Here is a 21,527-nt window from a genome sequence, read left to right on the forward strand (position 1 = left end):
ATGAGGATTAGGACAAAGGGTTAGATTTTCTGTTATTTGAAAGCCAGAGATTCTCCAAATGAATCTTCAGGCTTCAGCCCATTCAAATTAATTTATGGCTGTAAAATAAGAAGGCCATTAAAATTGATTAGAGATAGATTGTTGAGCCAAAAAATGAATCTTCAACATTAGAGTATGCGTCCACATTTCTCAAAAGGTTAACAGGAGCATGTAGAATTGCGCAGGTAGTTTTAAAAGTTTCACAAAACAAGCTGAAAGAGTGGGCAGATAGATATGACAACCAAAAATTTTAAACCAGGACCTGAGGTTTTGGTACTGGTGCCTTTACAAGGTGAACCATTAAAGGCAAAATTCAGTAGCCCTATGAAGTAATTAAAAGGGTTAGTCAGGTAACATATTTAATTAATACTCCTGATTTGTAGAAAAATGAATTGATTATGTCATGTGAACATGTTGAAACAGTACTATTGTAGATAAGTCAATGAGAATGTATAGACGTGTCATGTATCCTCCTCTACTAAATTTACTACAAGAAAGAAGGGTGAAAACTAAAGAGAATCAGACAGTTCCCAAAGTGAACTTTCTACTTCAAATTCAGTGCTATTAGAGAATTCAGACACCGTGTTTTCATACCTGGAGAAAGATCAACAGAGATTGTTCAGGAAAAATACAAATAAGTTTGCAAAGGTATACTTGCCATTAACTGAACATTATAATTTGGACCCAATAAAACAAAACCCATATTGGTTAAAACTAGAGAAACAGGTCAAAGTAACAGAGGAAATTAAATACATATTGGAGAAGCAATTGATTGAACCAAGTCAGAGTAGTTGGAGTTCTCCTGTAGTAATGGTTCCTAAACCAGATGATTCAATTAAATTACTTGTAGACTACAGGACAGTGAATGCAGCCACAAAGATGGATTCATACCATTTTCCGAGACTAGAAGATGGCATTGGTAGAGTTGATAGTGCGTCATTCTTATCTAAAATTGATTTGTTAACAGAATATTCGCAAGTACCACTGATGAGCTAAAGAAATTTCTGCGTTTGTCACACCTAATGGATGGGACCAATGTCAAGTTATGTCATTTGAATTTAAGAACATGCCAACTACATTTAATGAAAAGAATTAAAGCTAAAATGCCTAATTGTGTAGTTTACTTGGATGGCATCATAGTATATAATATTATATAGAAGGACTAAATAGAACAGTTAGAAAACTTGTTTACACAATTACAATCAGTTGGGTTCGTACTAAATCTAGTACAAAGTGAATTCGTAAAAGCCAAGGTATCATACTTAGGACATGTTGTGGAACAAGGACATGTATCACCCAAAACAGCAAAGGTAGAAGCTACACTTGACCTTCCCACCCCTAAACAAAAACAGGAGATAATGAGATTCTTGGGAATGTGTGAATTGTATCGAACATTTGTAAAAGATTTTAGTACAGTAGCCATGCCTTTGACTAATTGGCTATGTCAACAAATTAAAATGGTATGGAAAGCTAAAAAGAAATTTTAATGAATTAATCTATAGTAGCTGCACATAACTTTAACAAACCACGAAATTGGAATATATGCTAGCAATTTTGGAATTGGAGCAGTACTCTTGCAGAAATTGAACAGACATCAATGAAGATACTCCATGATTCAGAAAGAAGCATTTGCAGTTTTAATAGCTCTTCAACTCTTTTGTTGTTTATATTTGAAGTTGACACTTTGAAACAGTCATTTTTACAGACCTCTTACCTTAAACTGATGCTCTGGAAAAAGACTGAGTGCATTCATCCTATCCATGTCTCTCGTGATCTTACACACTTCTATAAGATCCCCCCTCAGTCTCCTACACTCTAAAGAAAAAAGTCCTAGCTTGTCCAACCTCTCCCTACAACTCAGTCCTTTGAGTCCTGGCAACATCCTTGTAAATTTCTTCTGCAATCTTTCCAGTTTAATAATATCCTTCCTATAGCAAGGTGACCAAAACTGAACACAATACCCCAAGTGCGGCCTCACCAACACCTAGCACAACTGCAACATAACTTCCCAACTCCTAAACTCAATGCCCTGACAGATGAAGGCCAGCGTGCTAAAAGCCCTGTCAACCTGACACACTTTCAGACAAAAACCAAAAGAAGTGCGGGTGCTGTAAATCAGGAACAAAAACAGAAGTTGCTGGAAAAGCTCAGCAGGTCCGGTAGCATCTACGAAGAAAAAGATCAGAGTCAATGTTTCCGGTCCATTGACCCTTCCTCGGAACTGACCTGAAACGTTAACTCTGATTTTTTTCTTCACAGATGCTGCCAGACCTGCTGAGATTTTTCAGCAACTTCTGTTTTTGTTCTACTTTCAGATCACTGTCCACCTGAACTCCAAGGTCCCTATGTTCCACGACACTCCTTCAGGCCCTAGCATTTACCATGAAACTCCCACCTTGATTTGGCTTTCCAAAATGCAACTCCCCACACTTATCTGTATTCAATTCCGTTTGCCATTTCTCAGCACACTTCCCCAGCTGATCAAGATCCTGCTGCAATTTCTGATAACCCTCCTCACTATCCATGATACTGCCTATTATAGTGTCATCCATAAACTTACTAATCATGCCTTGTACATTCTCATCCAAATCATTGATACAGATAACAAACAGCAATGGACTCAGCATTGACCCGAGGCACACCACTAGTCACAGGCCTCCAGTCCACCAAGCATCTTCCTCTATTACACTCTGCTTCCTACCTTCAAACCAATTCTGTATCCAATTTGCCAGCTCTCCCTGGGTTCCATGTCATCTAAACTTCCAGAGCAGCCTACCATGTGGAAGCTTATCAAATATCTTACTGAAATCCATGTAGACAATGGCTACCACCCCGCCTCACCAACCTTCCTGGTCACTTCATCAAAGAACTCTTAACAAATTTGTCAGGCATGATCTCACACGCTTGAAGCCATGCTGACTACTCCTCATTAAACCCTGTGTTTCCAAATGCATGTATATCTTATCCCTCAGAATCTTCTCAAGTAACTTACCTACCACAGATGTTAGGATTACTGGACTATAATTCCCAGGTTTTTCTTTGCAGCCCTTCTTGAATAAGGGCACAACATTCGCTACCCTCCAGTTTTCCAGGACCTCGCCCATGGTTAAGATGATGCAAATATATCAGCTAGGGTCCCTGCAATTTCTTCTCTTGCATCTTGCAGGATTCTTGAATATATCTGGTCAGGAACAGGAGATTTATCTACCTTCATACATTCTAATACTCCCAATACCTCCTCTACTGTGATATGGACTGTCCCCAAGATATTGCCACTAACTTCCCCAAGTTCCCAAGTCTTCATATCTTTCTCCACGGTAAACACAGAGGAGAAATATTCATCGAGGACCTCGCCCATTATAAAGGATTATAGTAGGTAGAGTGTTTTGGTGTCATTTTTATCTTGTTTATTGATAAGCTTAAAAACATAAACCCAAGATTTTTCAGATGCAACTTAGATAACATTAAAAATTGAATGTATTTCTTCAAAAGAAAATGTAATTAGTGGTGCCTTATCCCAAGCATAAACTGTTGTAAATTTAATTACGTGACCAAGAAAGTTGAATAGTGAATAAGAATCTAGTGGGATGAAGAATGAATGGTGTGAGTTTTGTGTTTTGTTTGTCATCTAAGCGTTACTAACGTTTTTTTTAAATGGCATTTCATTTTTTTTCTTTACTCATTTACGGGATGAGGGTGTCACTGGTTAGGCAGCATTTATTGCCCATCCCTAATTGCCCAGAGGGCAGTTCAGAGTCAACCACATTGCTGTGGGTCTGGAGTCACATATAGGCCAGACCAGGTAAGGATGGCCTTTTCCTTTCCTAAAGGACGTTAGTGAACCAGATTGGTTTTCCCCAACAATCAACAATAGATTCACAGTCATTATTAGACTCTCAATTCCAGATATTTATTGAATTCAAATTTCACCATCTGCCATGGTGGGATTCAAACCCAGGTCCCCAGAAAGTTATCTGGGTCTCTGGATTAATAGTCTAGTGGTAACACATATTTAGAACCCTCACTGATTTTTCATTATTTTTATTCCTTTTGTTTCATCAATATTGAATTGTGAGCTGGAAATGAGTTGTGGACTGGAATAGTTTTCGGTCAAGGGAAAGTAGCAGACCAAGCAAGATGTGTTTGTTTGTGAGGCCAGGCCTAGAGGCTAATAGCAGGTTGATCGTTGATTAAAAGGATTCCAACAAACACAGCAACCCCAGGAAAAGCATTGTGTCTAAACAAATGGCAGAAGTTGGCTATTAACAAGATCAGTATCTGGGAATTGATTCTGGCAAGTCTGTTGTTGAATGGTCATAGAAACCTCGCAGAGTCAATCTGTGTGTGAGGGGAGAACTAGAATTAATTTTTCTTAAGCCATGTTTTCTGAGAGATGCTTCTAGGCTGCTGCTCAGATAGCATGAAGATTTGAAAGTTCCCTGCCTAATCTGCCAGACCAGCTTCCAGAAGCTCAGAGTAAAAAGCTGAATTAGAAGTATTGCTGCCTTTGCCTGGGTGAACTGAGGGGGTGACCCTGATTAATGTTTCAGAGAAAGCAGCCAAGGTGTCCACATTTATACATGTGAAACCACACATCATGAAAGCTATTTGAGTAATCTGACCAGTTTGTTTTTTTTTTATTATTTATGTCTGTCTTTTGTGTAAATGGCGTCTGAAAACAAATGTTTCTTATTTAAAGCATAGGCATTAATCAGTTTAATTTTCTCTCTGCTAATGTCACTGTGTATTTAATAAATAGTTAAGTCTTTTGTTTAAGATATAACACAAGTTTCTGCAAAATAATTATTTTCAAAGTCTGGTGTTGGTTATTCAAAAGTCTAGTTAGGAACCATGGAAGTGACTTTTTTGGTGTCTTCGAAGGTTTAATTTTACTTTGTGCGAGTACGGAAGTGGAAAGGCTGATTTGGTTCGATTGTCTGTCCCTGGCAGGAGCTAGTGTCACTTTCGGTGAAAACACAGGATCCTCGTCTACTGGATATGAGGACATAATGGGGCAAATACGTGAAGTGTACATTTGAAAATGCCAGTTCCATTTCATTTGTAATCACTTGTTTGCCCAACTGTAAGGCAAGCAGAGTGAACATACTTAGGCTTCAAATGCTGGTCAATGGCAAATTGCACCATGACTTTGGTGCTTGGGAATCTAACTGATATCTGAGTGATGGAGAAGTTAGTGACAGTGATTTAAAAGAAGCTGAATACTTAGCAAAACTTCCCATAATTTGTGAAACACCGATAGGTACTGTAGGAACCATCGCCTCACATGTCCTACAAGTATGATGATGGACTCTACAGAAAGCAATGAGAAGTTGAATGTTTGATGTTGGATGGAAAGGGGCTTGGAACACAGCAGATGCTCCCATTTCCTCCTCATCTTTTGGCCATTCAGCCACTATGGCATCTTTTACCAAGTTTCAACCAGGACCATGGTGGAACGGACAGTGTTCCCGAAGCTGCAGTTCAGCTGTTTGGACCAGTCTGAGGAAGGGTCTCCAGTACAGTCCTGACAGAGTGTGCCACATCTTCCTGGTGTGCTGCACTCTGCCCAGCGGAGTGGGCAATGAGGTGATTTGATAGATACCAAGGAAGCTGGCGAATGGCAGTAGTCTCCAAGGAGGATAATGAGGACATTGGTGGAGGAAGAAGCTCTCCTTGTGCTTGGTAGAGCTCACAGGGCCAGCTGATTGACACTCGGATCCAGCAGATGAGAGCTGGGTGCAGCTGACCATCATGGAATGTGAAATAGTTGTTAGCTATAATGGCAGCATTTGGTTGGCATTGTCGGGGTGAACTGCTGCCTCTAATGGTATTGATTGTGTTTCTTTTGCTGGCTGGAAATAAGAGCTCGTATTTGGAATTGTCCAGTAATTTGCCTATATGTGATCCTCCCTTACCGGACAATGACAAGCTGCGAGTTTCCATTGGACATTGGGCACAGAGCATTGGCAACTGTAGAGAGAGTGTTTGGATGGAATCTAACTAAGGACTGCAAACTGTGTGACTTGGTAGTTAAACAATGTCTAGAGGGAGAGAGAGAGAGAGAGAGGCAATAAGGTGCAGAGCTGGATGAACAGAGCAGGCCAAGCAGCATCATAGGAGCGGAAATGCTGACGTTTCGGGCCTAGACTCTTCATCAGAAATGGGGGAGGGGAAGGGGGTTCTGAAATAAATAGGGAGCGAGGGGGAGGCGGATAGAAGATGGATAGCGGAGAAGATAGGTGGAGAGGAAACAGACAGGTCGAAGAGGTGGGGATGGAACCAGTAAAGGTGAGTGTAGGTGGGGAGTTAGGGAGGGAATAGGTCAGTCCAGGGAGGACGGACAGGTTCAGGCTCTGCACCATGTTGTCTCGGATTCTCCAGCATCTGCAGTTCCTGCTATCTCTGATTCAATTTTAACCTCACTGCGAAGCCTCTTCTAAGGATGCCTAGCCTGAAGAAGTTACCCTCCTCCCTCCGGACAAACCTCATGGAATCTCTCTCCCACTGCAACTCTCTCGTAATCTCTTCGGCCTTGAAACTGCTCGACCATGTCCTGAAGCAAACCAGGTACTACAGCCATATCACCTTTCTTAGTACCTGCCTACGGAACCAGATCATCCCCAATGGACTACAGTCCACATTCAGGCCTTCCCAATTTGGCCCCAACCGTGACAATATCTACATTCATGGCATTGAGACCTGTCTGTCCTCCCTGGACTGACCTATCCCCTCCCTAACTCCCCACCTACACTCGCCTTTACTGGCTCCATCCCCGCCTCTTCGACCTTTCTGTTTCCTCTCCACCTATCTTCTCCTCTATCCATCTTCTATCCGCCTCCCCCTCTCTCCCTATTTATTTCAGAACTCCCTTCCACTCCCCCATTTCTGATGAAGAGTCTAGGCCCGAAACGTCAGCCTTTCTGCTCCTATGATGCTGCTTGGCCTGCTGTGTTCATCCAGCTCTGCACCTTGTTGTCTCGGATTCTCCAGCATCTGCAGTTCCTGCTATCTCTAGAGGGAGAGAATGGGGTTTATATACAAGGGAGTATCAACTATGCTGGCTGTGAACCACAAGCAGCATAGCTTTATGGCTGCCATTCCCATCACATTGCTCATAAGGGACAATGCCAGATTGTGCATCTGAACAAGTAGTGGCAATGGTCTTTTAAAACAGGCACAGTTAAGGGATGGCAATCTTTCGATAGATATCCAGTGAGCGGTAAAATGGGACTAGAGTTCGATGAGAGGATGTCATAGGGGTGGAGTAGGTAGCTAATGAGGTCAGTTTGGTAAGATTTGACAATAAAATTCCCTTGGCCACAAGGTGAGAAACCCTCCAGAAAACTTGATTCAATTCTCACTTATCCAAAAAACTTCAAGATTCAACCCATCAACTCAATCTGTGGATAATCACAACCTCAGGCACAACTTATATTTGTGAAAAGCCTGTTCAATTTACTCTACTGCTGACACAGCAGAACAGAAACATTTCTGAAAAACATACCTTAACAGCCAAATTTATAAATATTTGTCTTTGATTAGTAACAGCAGAACTCTGTACTTGCATAGTACTGCTTATGTGATTTCTATTTTGTTTGGCCTGAAGCTTCAGTTCGATATTACTAGTTATTGGTACGGCTAGACTGAATTATTGAAGTAGTTGAAACAATACATCAGTACAGCTGGATTCTACGTAAGTACAATTTGTTATGGTTGGAAAACTGTATTGCTTTAGCTGTTTGGAAGCTGTTGTGAATAGACATCTGTTTTGTACAGTCAGTTTATCCTTTTTCATTTCTCGCTACCACAAGGAGTAATTGATACCATCAATACATTGAAGGGGAAGCTAGATAAAAATATGAAGGAGAAAGGAATTGAAGTTATGTTAAAAGAGTTAGATGAAGCAGGTTGGGGAAGGTTTATGTGGAGCATTGCTATGAGCATGGACTAGTTGGGCAAACAGCCTGTTTCTGTGGTGTATATTCTGTATGATTTAATGTACAGTTGTTCCCCTATGGTGGGACAGATGGAACACTGTGATGAATTGCATATCTACATCTATAGAACTACAGTCTGCCCAGGTTACGATTATACACTTTAACAGTAAAAACTCTTTGATTTCATTTTGGATGTAGTCTGTTAACAATGAGAAACCCAGACCAATAAGTTCAAATCTCACCAGGGTGAATTTTAAAATAGATTTTAACAGTCTGGTGTCTTGTTAGCTGCAGCAAAATAAATAACCACAAAGACTTGCTTTATTTAAACAAAAAACCAAACAGTTCATTAATGGTCTTCAGAGAAGGAGGGCAACCACATTCAATAAACTACTCTAAAACATTATGGACACACTAAAGGCAAGGTCCACAACCACCTTCTCAAAACAATTGGGCATGTTTGATAAATCTGACCTGATTGAGAATAGAACGTAGGTCTTAGGAGCAGGAGTTAATAATTGATGCCTCAAACCTGTTCTGCCATTCAATGGCCTCCATTCCACTTTCCTGTCTGACCCCTAAATTGTTTGGCTGTCTTGATGGATATGTGTCCTCCACTGAAATATTACCCACTGACAAAGAATTCCTCAAACAGGAGAGCCTGCCTGGATTTAAAAAGTGGATTTGAAATTTTACAACAGAGGGTATAGTTTGTGTTAAAAATGCTTCTCCAGTATTTACATTTGTGCCTTTTTGTGTGTTAGTTATGCTGTGTTGATTAGAATTGTTCAAATCTGACTTTGATATGTGGGAGACCATGACTCACTTGATAAAGAATTTGAACTGGGATGTAGTAATATGGTTGCTAAGTGAATAAAATAACCTTAAAAACCTGTCAGAAATTCAGCCTGGGTTTGTCTGATGGTCAAGATTTGTTCTATGTGTTGAGGTGCAAATTTCAGTTTTAACAATCAAAACCATCTGTGTTCCTTTATTTTCAAGTTTTCTTCCATGATTTAAAAAAAAGAGTTGGAGGGCAAGTGGCCCATATGTTGCAACAGCTTCCAAGTATCAAGAATTTGTTCTTCTAAAGGACATTTGAATGGAATTTAAAGATAAAATTCAATCAGTGATGTGCTGTTGAGTGTTGATAGCTCGTTTGGCAAGGAACGTTATTCTTCAATCAGGATTATACAAGGTCAGGATATTGAAATCACCAATCTGTAAAACCAACGGATCTTCAATCCGTCAAATTAAATTCTGAACAATTCAATCTATATGAAAACAACAGAAAACAAAATATATGCTTTTTATATTGATGAATTCTCTCACCTGCACTACTAACTGCTCATGGAACTATGTGAGCAAATTAGCTTTATTCTGTGTCCAAAATCACTCAGGAAGACTTTATTTTTCGATGTGTTATACTTGGATGAGAAAATTTTAGAAAGGACGTGAATGTGGATGGTCTAGTGTATTCAAGCTGTATTCTTGAATCATTATATCTTTACATGAAGATTCTGGCTGCTTATTCCTATAAACAGTACTGTGTTATAATCAATGACATTCACCTTTACATGCCGACACAAATACTGCAGAACAATTGCTCAGGCTGTCATCAAGTCTTAAATGAATCATTACTTCCTCTAGCTAAACACTGGCATTACCATCCTCCCAATCTGTGACCTCTACCACCTAGAAAATCAAGGCCAGCAGCTGGATGGGTACATCACCACTTGCAAGTTGCCTTCTAAGTCACATGCTATCCTGATTTAGAACTTAATTGGTATTTGCTCACTTTCACTGGATCAAAATTTTGTAACTCCTTTCCTAACAGGCCTGTGGGTGTTCCAGCACCCTCAAAACTGCAGTGGTTTAAGAGACAGCTCACCACCATGTTCTCCAGGGCAGTTAGGGAATGCAGGCCTAGCCAGTGACATTCATAACATGTGTAATAAAATTTTTAAAAAAGTCTCATTTAAAACTCCATCTCAAAACTAAAACCATAACACGTAGCAGTAAAAACTAGCCATTCGGCCTATCACATCTGTTCCACCATTCATGTCCTGCTTTGCTGTTTCAGTTCATCCTTTGTTTCTTCTCACTTTTTAACAAAACGCTTCCCAAACCTTTCAGAATTGCAACCTCCAGCAACTCATGCACCAATGACAAACCCAGCCCCCTTCATCATTTTTTCCTTCACTTCGCGCTGATATCTTTGATTCTTACCTCTCACGATGCCCTCAGATCTTTTTTGTTTGATATTGAATGATATGTCCTTACTGAAAGACACCAAAAATCAAGCCATTGACTAGCACTGTCACTGACCTTATCTTCTCCAGAGGTTTTCCCTTATTGTTTCCAACCACATAGTTCCCAAAATCTCAAACAGCTCGTTTCTACCCACAAACAGGACTACCATGGTGGACCTATCCTTTCAGCCTGCTCCTGCTCTTGTTTTACATAACTCATTTCACCCCACCTGGACCCTTTATTTTTCCATCTCCCTTGGTTCACACTGACCCCACCTATATCTGTGACTCTTCTGATTCTCTCTGTCTCAATTCTCACTTTCCAGGCAGTAGCTATCTCCTCTTCACCAACTCTACTCCCCACCATGATGACATGGTGGCTGCTTACTTCCTCCTTGAAAAGAGAACCAAACAATTTCCAATGAGCACTGCTCTTCTCCACCTGGCTAAACTTATTGTAAGACAAAAAACTGTGGTGGCTGGAAATCTGAAACAGAATTTGTTCTCTCTTTGAGCAACTTCTCTTTTAATTCAACTCAAATAAAAAGTGTTGCTGTGTGGGTTCTAACTCTGCCTGTTTTCTTTTTCTGTGGGGTATCTGGAACATATTTTATTGCAGATACCTCACTGCTTTACTAGTACAATGATGACTGCATCATTACCATTCCTACTTCCACCTTGAATATCCATCCTTCTCTCATTTCTGCAATAGTACAGTCCTGCCTCCTTGTTTCTTTTCCTTAATTTCCCTGTCTCTATTAGCAGAAAAAGGTTCTCAACAAATATCCATTAAAAGTCCTCTACATCCCACAGCTACCTCAATGACATTTCCTCATACATGGCCTGCACGAGGATTCAATTCCATTCTCCCAGCTTCTCTACTTCATTGGATCTATTCTGATGATGCAACTTCCTATACAAATGCCTCTGATTTGTCTTTTTTCTTTAACACTAGATGGGGGTCCAGGATTAAAGAAAATCCAGAGAAGATATTTGAAGCGTATGCTGAAGTAACGCATCCTGACTCCAGTGGTTCAGGTACAGTGTTCAATTTTTTTGATTACTCAGTTGCATCTTATTTGAAAGTAATATACTGGAGAAAGCAATTTAAGCTGCATTCCATGACCAGTGGTTGGAAGTTCAAAACTTGATGGCATTCGGGCATTTTTTTGCAACTTTTTACATTCAACATCTGTCAGATGTGAACTTGAAGAAAGTTATTCCCTGAAGCTAGATACCCCTTCTTTGTCCAATGATCTCACTGATAAGGCCACTTTTAGAATACTGAGTTCAATTCCGGTCTCCCTGCTGTAGCAAAGACGTTGTTGAACTTGAGAGTTCAGAAAAGATTTACGGTGGTGTTGCCGGGATTGGAGGATTTGAGTTGTAGAAAAGGGCTGAATAGCCTGGGGCATTTTCTCTAGGAGCGTCGGAGATTGAGGGGTGACGTTATGGAGGTTTATAAAATCATGAGGGGCATAGACAGGGTGAATAGCCGAGGTCTTTTCCCCAGGATATGGCAATCCAAAAATACAGGGCATATGAGGGGAAACAATTAAAAGGGACCTGAGGTGGAGCTTTTTCATGCAGAGGGTGGTTCATGTATGGAATGAGCTGCCAGAGGAAGTGCTGGCAGCAGGAACAATTACAACATTTAAAAGGCATCTGGATGGGTACATGAATAGGAAGGCTTTAGAGGGAAATGGGCCAAATGCTGGCAAATGGGACTAGATTTATTTAGGATATTTAGGTCGCCATGAATGAGTTGGACAAAAATGTCTGTTTCTGTGCTGTAAACTCTATGACTGTATGACTCCACCTTGATTGACAGAGCCCCTGACAGTGTTCAACATATTTCCTGCACTTCTTCTCTCGTCCATTATCTTCCCTCCCAGACCGTTATACAGTCCTCTCTGTCCTCATCTTTTGTCCTCAAATTTTGTCTTCCTTTATTTTATTCATTCAGAACCTGAGGAAAGTAAATTCTCTGCGACACCCCCGGTCCATTCCTCTATCATACCCTTAAGCTAGTCAATATCTTTCCATTCTTGCGGCATTAAGAATAATGTCCTGAAATATGTTCCACTTCACTCTACACTCTGTGTGGGAATGGTAGAGAATGGCAGTCCAATCAAGAATGTTTTGGCGTTTTTCTGGTTGCAGTATGGTTAATCAAATTCATCAAGTTCCATGTTGATCACACATGTCTTGCACATATTATCAACCAGCAAATTGTCTGTCATTCTCATGCATGTGATCATGGATAAGATGTTCGTACTCAAAGTTGAGAAGGGACCAGGAGTGCAGGAGATGCAACCAAGGATATTGAAAGAGAGTGAGAGTGGAAATTGCAGAAGCACTGGCCATAATCATTCACTCAGTCTTATGGATAATGTCAGAGGACTGAAGAAATACGAACATTATGACCTTCTTCAAAAAAGATTTAGATTTAGCTTTCATTGTCATGTGTACTTGAGTACAGGAATACAGGACTACAGTGAAAAGTGTGCAGAGTCGCCATGCTCTGGTACTATCTTAGTAAATAAAAAAGACAGGATTGAAAACAGGAGCAGAAATAAAAGAAACAGCCAAAACAAAAAAAAGTGTCCAGATCGCTTCACTTCCCCCACCTCCGCAATGAGTCTTGCCACCAGAAAAACAAAACCACAAAGTCCATCCCTCAGTCTGCTAACACTCAGGTTCCCTGGGTCCCTGCACGCCACCGCAACCAGAACGCCACCACCTGTGCCATTGGGTACCCAGGCCCAGCCACGTCCTGGAGTTGTGCCACCACCACTGGAACCGTGTCACCATTCCTTGACGCCATCTTGCCTCCGCTGATGTCATTGCCGCTGTGAGTCCGTGCAGGGCCGATCTCAGAAATGTAGTCGCCATTGAAGGTGCCGGGTTCCGGACTGGGTTCCAACTCGATGCTGGGCCCATCACACTGAAGAACAGCCTCATTCAGCTTACGTTGCCCCTTCCTGAGACCACCATTTCAGCAAAGAAACCCGCCACTGCTGACCCCCTGAGAAGGAACTGCTCCCACCGCTGCCGATAATTTGCAGGACCACTACTGCCACTGCTGACATCTGGGAAGGGGACTGCTCCCACTGACAAAAGAAAAGAAAATGTAGAACAAAAATAAAAGAGAGTGAGAGGGAAAAAAGAAAGGCAGACGGAAGCAGTTGAATTGGGCTCAGGATCTGAACACGAATGCTGCTACTGCACTGCCGCCATCTTGATTTCTGTGAAAGACCAGGCAGTTTGCAGCGCAGGGGTAACTTCTGGAAACAATTATTCAGGATAGAATTGCTAGTCACATAGAAAATGTGGGTTAATCAAGGAGAGACAGCTTGGATTTCTTAAGGGAAAGCCACGTTTACCTAACTTGCTACAGTTTTGTGATGAGTTAATGGAGAGGGTTGATCAGAGCAATGCTGTTGATGTGGTACACATGGATTTCCAGAAGATAATTGATACAGTGCTCTACAACAGGTTTGTCAGCAATATTAGAGCTCACGGAATAAAAAAAAATAGCAGCAATATGGACACAGAATTAGTTGATCGATCACAAAATACAGTGATGCTTATTGGATATTATTTTGTGGCTGGAGAAAGATTTGTAGTGGGTTTGGGGTTCTGGCATTTCCTGACACAGTAATAATTCAGATTCTGGTGTATGGGGAACAGTTTTAAAGTTTGCAGATGATACGAAACTTGGAAACATTACAAACTCAGAGGAACTCAAAAATGACACAGAAATCTTCCTCATTGTCTTCATATTTCCCACTATGGGCTTTTAAACTACAGAACAAGTGACCTGAATAATTCTGATATTTGTATCTTGCACTGAGGTTAGCTGCAGATATGTAGCATGTAAAAACCTGGACATACATAGAAACCTCTGCTTTTAGAAGGGAGCAGAGACATCCATCATCTTCCTGTTAACAATACAAACATGCAAATGATCATCTGGACACTTTTAAAATGTATATTTGCACAGAGATAGAGTGTGCTTTCACAGCCAGCAAGACTGCCTACTGGTAAATACCTGCCTTGGCATTAATGCTCTGTGAGAGTCAGTTTGGACACTGGTTGCTGACTTACACTGCCATCTTTGTGTTTGTGAACATCTGAACAATGTTACTGTTAACTCAAAAATGATAATTTTTACCTTAATGTTAATTCAAAAGTGATATAAGTATAGCTGTATCTTTAGGCAACATGTTCTAGTCTCAGTCCATAACAACAGGGCTACTAATCTTCAGGTTTTTGGATAACATTGTTTGCAACTTTTAACTCTTAAGTCACCTTGTCGTACATCAATCTTAAACTTTGTTTTATTTCTGTGCTATTTTTAATAATCTTTATATCAGGGCTTCATGTTAATGATTGAATCACACTTTCTAAATATATTAAAGAAAATAAACTATTTAAGATACCCTGTCTTTTATTATTATATCGAGTCCAACATAGATGAATTCATCAGCTGAGAGAGTGGTAAAAGGACAGTAATCAGCAGCTTTCTTTACCAATATTGAGCTGAGCTGATGCCAAGATTCTCCATGTAGTCTACAATCAATATTGAAGGTATCCAGAGACTCTATCTCCCATTTATATGCCTTTATATTTCCACTTATAACTCAGACAATCACAGCCTGAACATGAGAGAAACCCACTACAAAATATAAACAACTTGAAGTTCTTTCATTCTGGGTGAAAGTGATTATAAAATTGGGTGGCAAAGAGATTGATTAGGGGCTGCTGGCCTTATCTACAAACTGACTTCACTTGATGCAGCTTGGAAAGTCCATAGTGAAAAAGAATTGACGACTGCAGCTTCTTTTACTGCCACATGGAATACCGTTGCCAGCTGGAAGTTACAGTTTATAATGCTCTAGTTCAGTCTTCCAAGGAGCTTATAGGCAGCGTAAGGCCACTTCAAAGTTTTTGACAGATCTATGAATTTGACTTCAACTTTATGCCATCAGAAAGACCACCTATTTCTGCCCATTGACTTGATTAGTACATACTCCTGGCGTGCCTGCATTCTACTGTGTTAACTTGAAGTTATCCAAGACTTTGCTTCCTGTTTCTTAATTCCACAGTAAGTTGCATTCCCCCAACATCTCTATGCTCATTGACCTACATTTTTTTGCCCAGTCAAACAATATCTTAGAAATTCTCATTTCAGTAATCACCTCCAACCCACACAAGCCTGAAAGATATCTGCACATCTGTAATAGTCTGTAATATAGTCTGTAATACCGTTTGTGAATCCCCAGTTTTAATTGCTCCCCCATTGGCTGTGTCTTCATTTGCTGAGATGACAAGCTCTGGAATACCTCTCCACTCTTCTCTGCCTCTCTACCTTCATTTTCTCTTTTAAAAGACTCCAAACCTACCTCTTTGACCAAGCTTTTCATCATCCAACCTAATATACTTCCAGCATGAAACAGTCTTTTACAATTCTCCTGTGAAATGCCTTGGGAAGTTTCATCTTACAAGTTGTTGTTATTGACTAGAGTAAGCACGCTTGCAAGTATCCCTTAGCTTCCACACACCCTGTAATGCTGCTTCTAGGTAATTGATAGAGACTACAGACAGGGTAAGGATGCTTTCAAGCTTGTTTTAATTTCTTCACAACCCCAAATAAAGCTCAGTGAGTTTCCTTATCCAGCTACTCCTCTTCTTTCCATAGCCATACTGGAGTGACCTGGATTACTCCTATGTTGAACATTGTTCAGTCCTTCCCTGAGTTCATTGATCATTTCTTTAATAAAAAGATCCTGTGCCACATGTTTGCTCCAGTGAATAAATTGCTAAGATGAACTTCATAACCTTAAGAAATGCATGTCTTTTCAATGTTTTTGCAGCTCAGATGGAAAAACAAAGTAGCAGTGGGCAAATTTAGTACTGGTAGATAGCCCAGATTCCTTTCATGGAACTGTTTGAATACAAACTCTCAGACGCCACAGGAAAACAAACACTTAAACCATCACAGCGACAGCCTGTGAAAACAAAGTAGTCATAAGGGACTCTCCTTCCCCACATAGCCACTCATTTGGTTTGGCTACAGGTCTAACAATCATGTGTTAAAATGGCAAGGCTACAATAAAAGGTATGAAAACCAAGACTTTGCACATACCCATCTGTCCACAGAGGAAGTAGCATAATGTGCTTGTTCAGAAGCAGACAGCACTGGCATTACTTCTTTAGTGTGGAATTTATGGTGGAAATATTTATACTGGATTTATTTTCAAACAAGAAGGTAACGATGATTGCATTGATTTTGGAAGACAGTACACTTGTGGGACTAAAATTATTTATCTTGACAGCTGGTGAAATCCTCTAGTTTCTGATTGTTTCATACTTCATAATAAGTGGGGAAATTAATATTGATTTTTATGAATGCACTGCACAATTTTAACGCCACCAGCTCAGCTTACAGTTTCAATTCTCTTTTGAGGAAAAGGTTTTTTTTTAAATTTCTTGACGAACTTGGAATAGTTATTTATAATGATGTTTACACCTTCACATAAGAAAAGATAATGCTTTGGATGAGCTCACTTTGTCTAGTTTAAGTATTTGAGGTTTGTATCAAATATTTTTCATTAGGAATATCACTGCATTTTGAATTCCTGTGACATTGTTTGCAACGAGCTTCTTGTCAAAACTGAGGAAAACTAATCCCTACTTTAATGTGGTACTTGTGGTTACGACTTGTATTTTGTTTTGCAATTAAATTTGGTTTGCGCTATTATGTTCGGCTTGATGGAGTGGCTAGGTTTTTTTTCCTTATGTGTTCATTTTGAATGTTCGTGTTATCACAGCATTTTTGCTTTTTTTTAATCAATTCTGTTTATTGGATATGGGTATTGCTGGCTAGGACAGTATATATAGCCCATCTTCACATAGTTATAAGTCTGAGGTGGCCAACTGCCAATGGAACCAGTGTGTAGTTCTATAATAGCTGGAACTGTACATGCAGATTCATTTCCTAAATGTTACTGAGTTCATGTTCCCCAATCAGAACAGAAGAGAAAGTACTGAAAGAAGAATTGTCAGAAGTTTAGGTATATGTGTGGATACCAGTCAGCAGATCAGCGCTATTTATCTTTTAAAAAGCAGCATTAGAATTAGTGTTAATGAAGGTCATACAGCTCCTTATACCTGGAAACAGAAGAAAAGAAACACAACAGTAGGAGAGAATTCTCTGAACTCTGCAAAAATAGTATGTTAGAGTGCCATCTTGGCCCTATTGGTAGCAATCCTTCCTAGGAGTTAGGTGGTTTAAGCCCTACTACAGTTTTGAATTCAATATGGTGTGTTAGCTTTCATTAACAAAGGGATTGAGTTCAAGAGCTGTGAAGTTATGCTCCAGCTATACAAAAGCCTGGTTTGCCCACGTCTAGAGTATTGTGTCCAGTTCTGGTCGCCTCATTACAGGAAAGATGTGGAAGCGTTGGAAAAGGTCCAGAGGAGATTTACCAGGATGTTGCCTGGAATGGAGGGAAGGTCTTACATGGAAAGGTTGAGAGAGCTAGGGCTTTTCTCTTTAGAACGACAAAGGATGAGAGGTGACTTGATAGAGGTGTACAAAATGATCAGAGGTATAGATGGAGTGGACATCCAGAGACTTTTTCCTAGGGTGGGGGTAGCTATTACGAGGGGGAATAGTTTTAAAGTGAGTGGAGGTAGATATAGGGGAGACATCAGAGGTAGGTTCTTTACTCAGAGAGTGGTCGGGGCGTGGAATGCATTGCCAGAGAGGGGAGTGGAGTCGGCATCATTAGGGGCATTTAAGCGGCTATTAGATAGGTATATGGATGATAGTATAAGGTAGAGGTGGAGGTTAGATAGACCTTAGGTTTAGAGTAAAAGTTCGGCAAAACATCATGGGCCAAAGGGCCCGTACTTTGCTGTACTATTCTATGTTCTATGTTCTATAAGCTATGCTTTGTCTAGTAATGTAAACCAGTACTACTACCTGTCACACTTGCAGCGCTCTGATTTCCCCTGCTGGATGTTTGTTGGAGCTAGATCTTGTACAACGTAAAACGGTCGATGATGTCGATTCTTACTCTTTTGGCATTTTTGTGGGCTTTTTAAAGGTCACATGCCATCTTGGTGTCTACCATCCGATCATGTCAGAAGAATCCCTTGCAATATCGATGGATTTTGGGTGTTGAATTTGCCTGCATCGAACTGAGTTGCCTGTTTCAGCATTAATTTTTCCTTAGATTGAAGAAAGTGTGATAACATCTTATCCCTCACTTTAACTACTGCGTGGTCACTAAATAATTCATCTCTTAAATCTCCACACTTGATACTTGCTGATGGATGATTAAATTCCATTTATAAAGCTCCTATTGATTGTCCCAAGTGCTGAAATTGATAGTTAAATCTCACTCGCCCATTCTAGTACTACTTTCTTTTCAGGCTAAATTATGTACTGAATGCTCTAATCAATCTGTAGTTTGTTTTCCTATACTTTGTCTTACCAGAATGTAATCAGCTATTAGACCTACAGCATATAAAATGTGCTGACTTCATGGCACTGTACTTTTGTATGTAAACCTGAAGCCACTCTATAGCAAAGAAACTAGTACTTCCAGTGTTCCTACTTCTGGCCTCATTGTAAGCCATCTACATTATCAAATGGTTGAGGTAATGGCAAGGTCTCCATCGGACCTACCATTCTTACGGACCATTGTGCCTAACTGACCTGGATGAGTACTTGAGTTTTGCCTTCTTACAGGTGAATTATTTCCATTCTATCTTTTTCCTCTCTAGAATATTGCTAGTTTGTGTCTGGGCTTTGAATCTGCTACAGTTTTTTTTCCAGCCCTTTGGAGTTTTCCTGCTCTGTAGCACTCTAATCTAAATCTCCTGAAATATTTTCTCTGCCTTTGCATTTGTCTCCTTTTCAAGCTTCAAAGCCTTCTGAGAATTTGACCTGACTTCCTGCTTTTGACTCAGGCTGCACTTTGAAAGTCTTTGCGTCCTGTCCTGCATGTGGAGTCTCCTCTTTTTAGTAACACATGGTTACCTCCCATACAGTAACTGTTCCTTATGTGGTACATTGCAATCCGGTTGTGCACAAGAAAATTCCTTTAAGATATGCATATGCTTCCCCAAGTAGTAGTCCTAAAGAGACCATGCAGTGCTACAAACTGGATGGGAACAGCAGTCAAAACCTAGAGAGAACAGTGCTAGCAATGCCAAAGTGTAAGATAAGGTAAGGACAAAACTAAAAGCTGAAATTCATGTGTCATCTTTAACATAACAAAACATCCCAAGGCTCTTCATGAGCATAACCTAACAAACATTGCCACGGAGCCACAAAAGGAAATTTTAGATCAGGTGAAAGGTAGTCTGTTGTGCCAGGCCTTTCCTTTCTTTACATTGACATGCAGTTTGAGAGGTATTTCTCCAGCCACAAAAAGCAAAAAAAAATTTCCACCTGAGATAACTGTTGATGTTTAAATTTGAAACAAACCCACAGAATGCTGGAGAAACACAGCAGGTCTCACGGCATTTGTGAAGATAATCATTTATATTGGTCTAGAAATATTAACTCTGTTTCTCTGTCTACAGATGCTGCCAGACCTGCTGGATTTCTCCAGCATTATCTGTGTTTGTTTCCAATTTCTACCATCCACAGTATTGTTGCTATAATTCAAGTATTTAAACTTGAGTGTTGCTTAAAAAAAATCATTTTTTGAAAAGCTTTTTATCCTGCACATTTCAGGACAATTCCCAAACAATACCAAACATAAGGGAAATGATCTTTAGACTGAATGAGAAGACCGTGCTGTTTGATTGGTAAATGGACTCGGACTAGTTGAGGCATTGCTATAAAGAATGCATTGGTTAATGTTGACTGACCATTAACTGCTTAGATCTGTTTAAATTTTAAATCATGCAGGCTGATGCTGGTCAAGGCATTGCCATGAGAAACAAATAAGGGAACAGCTGTCACCTACTTTGTTGATTTGAAACCGGTTCAGTGTCTACAAAGAACAGGGCTCTGTTTAATAAAATATGTAGCTTCCAGTATACGCTAGTGCAGCACACTTTGTATATCCAACTGGCATTGCTAAATTGGTTGCAGCATAATTCTTTGCGCAAGAATTTAGAATTTGAACAAAGCTTGGCTGTTAGCTGTCAGTCATCCATTAACTAGTGCATTATCCCTGGCAACATCATTCCAAGCCCATTTGCCAACTAACCAGCACTCTACTCTCACACAATTTTTTAAAAATATTTTCTCTTCATTTTTGAACTTCTTGCAAATTATCTTGATGAGTCCATACTTGTATGATGATGAAATATTGAGTAAATTGTATAAAGTGTTCATAAAGTAGGTGAGTGGGTTTGATACCCTCTGCTTTAAATTTCAACTTATCCTAATTTAAATAAATTCGGTAGTATAATAGCATTGAACTGGTCAATACCTATTCTGCCTTCCTTTCAATCAACTGCCTGATAAGGAAAGTAAAATAAATAAAAGTGGAAACATTCTCCATTATTATTAGACTATGGGAATAATCTTCAGATTGCAGTTGTAAACAAGCTAACTCTGAGTAGTTACTTTTACAATTGGAGGCCTAGATGCAATGTAATGACTTTACATTAAATGCTTTAACAAGACTGAGTCCAACCTTGCCAGAAATGACACTGTACCTCATTAAACCCTGCACCACAATAGGACTTTGCGAATGAATGTGCCTTGTGTTTCTGTGGTAGTAATTTGTTTGGTCTAAACCTGTGCTACTTTGAATAATGCTGTGATTTTTTTAAAATCCACCTGAGAGGAGTCTAGATTTAACATTTCATCCAAAATGCAACAACTCTGATATTGCAACAATGCCACAACACTGCATGTGTGTTAGACTAGATGATGTGCTATTTAAAGTTAAAGTATTATAGGTGAAAGCAGAAAATTCAAGACCCCTGAGAAATGTGCTCCTAAAATTCTCAAATCCGAGCAGCACAATTGTTAACAGATGTAGGTTTCTCTTAATTTGTTATGTTCACTATTTTGTAAGACTGACTAATCTTTAATGGAGATTCCACAATTAGCTCCTTTAGATCTCTAATTCATTCAAAGTTTGCGAATCAAACAGATGTTTCACAGTCACACCATTTCTGGCAATGCATCACCTGTTCCAGACATGGCCAGCATTATTCAGCTTTTGACTGTGGGAAACAGTTATTGAAAAGATACATTCATTTAACTTCAGCCTAAATTGCAAAATATTACCAGCTGACAGTCTGTCTGGGAATTCTT

At 39.9% G+C, this 21,527-nt stretch overlaps 1 protein-coding gene across 2 annotated transcripts in view; it reads left to right on the forward strand.

Moving 5' to 3' along the window:
• col8a1a (collagen, type VIII, alpha 1a) overlaps positions 1 to 21,527 on the forward strand; it is a 141,692-nt gene that overhangs the window by 92,788 nt on the left and 27,377 nt on the right. For both annotated transcript variants that reach the window (XM_020511015.2, XM_048602499.1), the window contains one exon: positions 11,184 to 11,266. The gene's annotated coding sequence lies outside the window, so the exon portion shown is untranslated. The remainder of the gene's footprint in view (positions 1 to 11,183; positions 11,267 to 21,527) is intronic.

The sequence above is a fragment of the Rhincodon typus genome, chromosome 11, assembly GCF_021869965.1.
Source record: "Rhincodon typus isolate 14 chromosome 11, sRhiTyp1.1, whole genome shotgun sequence".
Lineage (NCBI taxonomy): Eukaryota > Metazoa > Chordata > Chondrichthyes > Orectolobiformes > Rhincodontidae > Rhincodon > Rhincodon typus.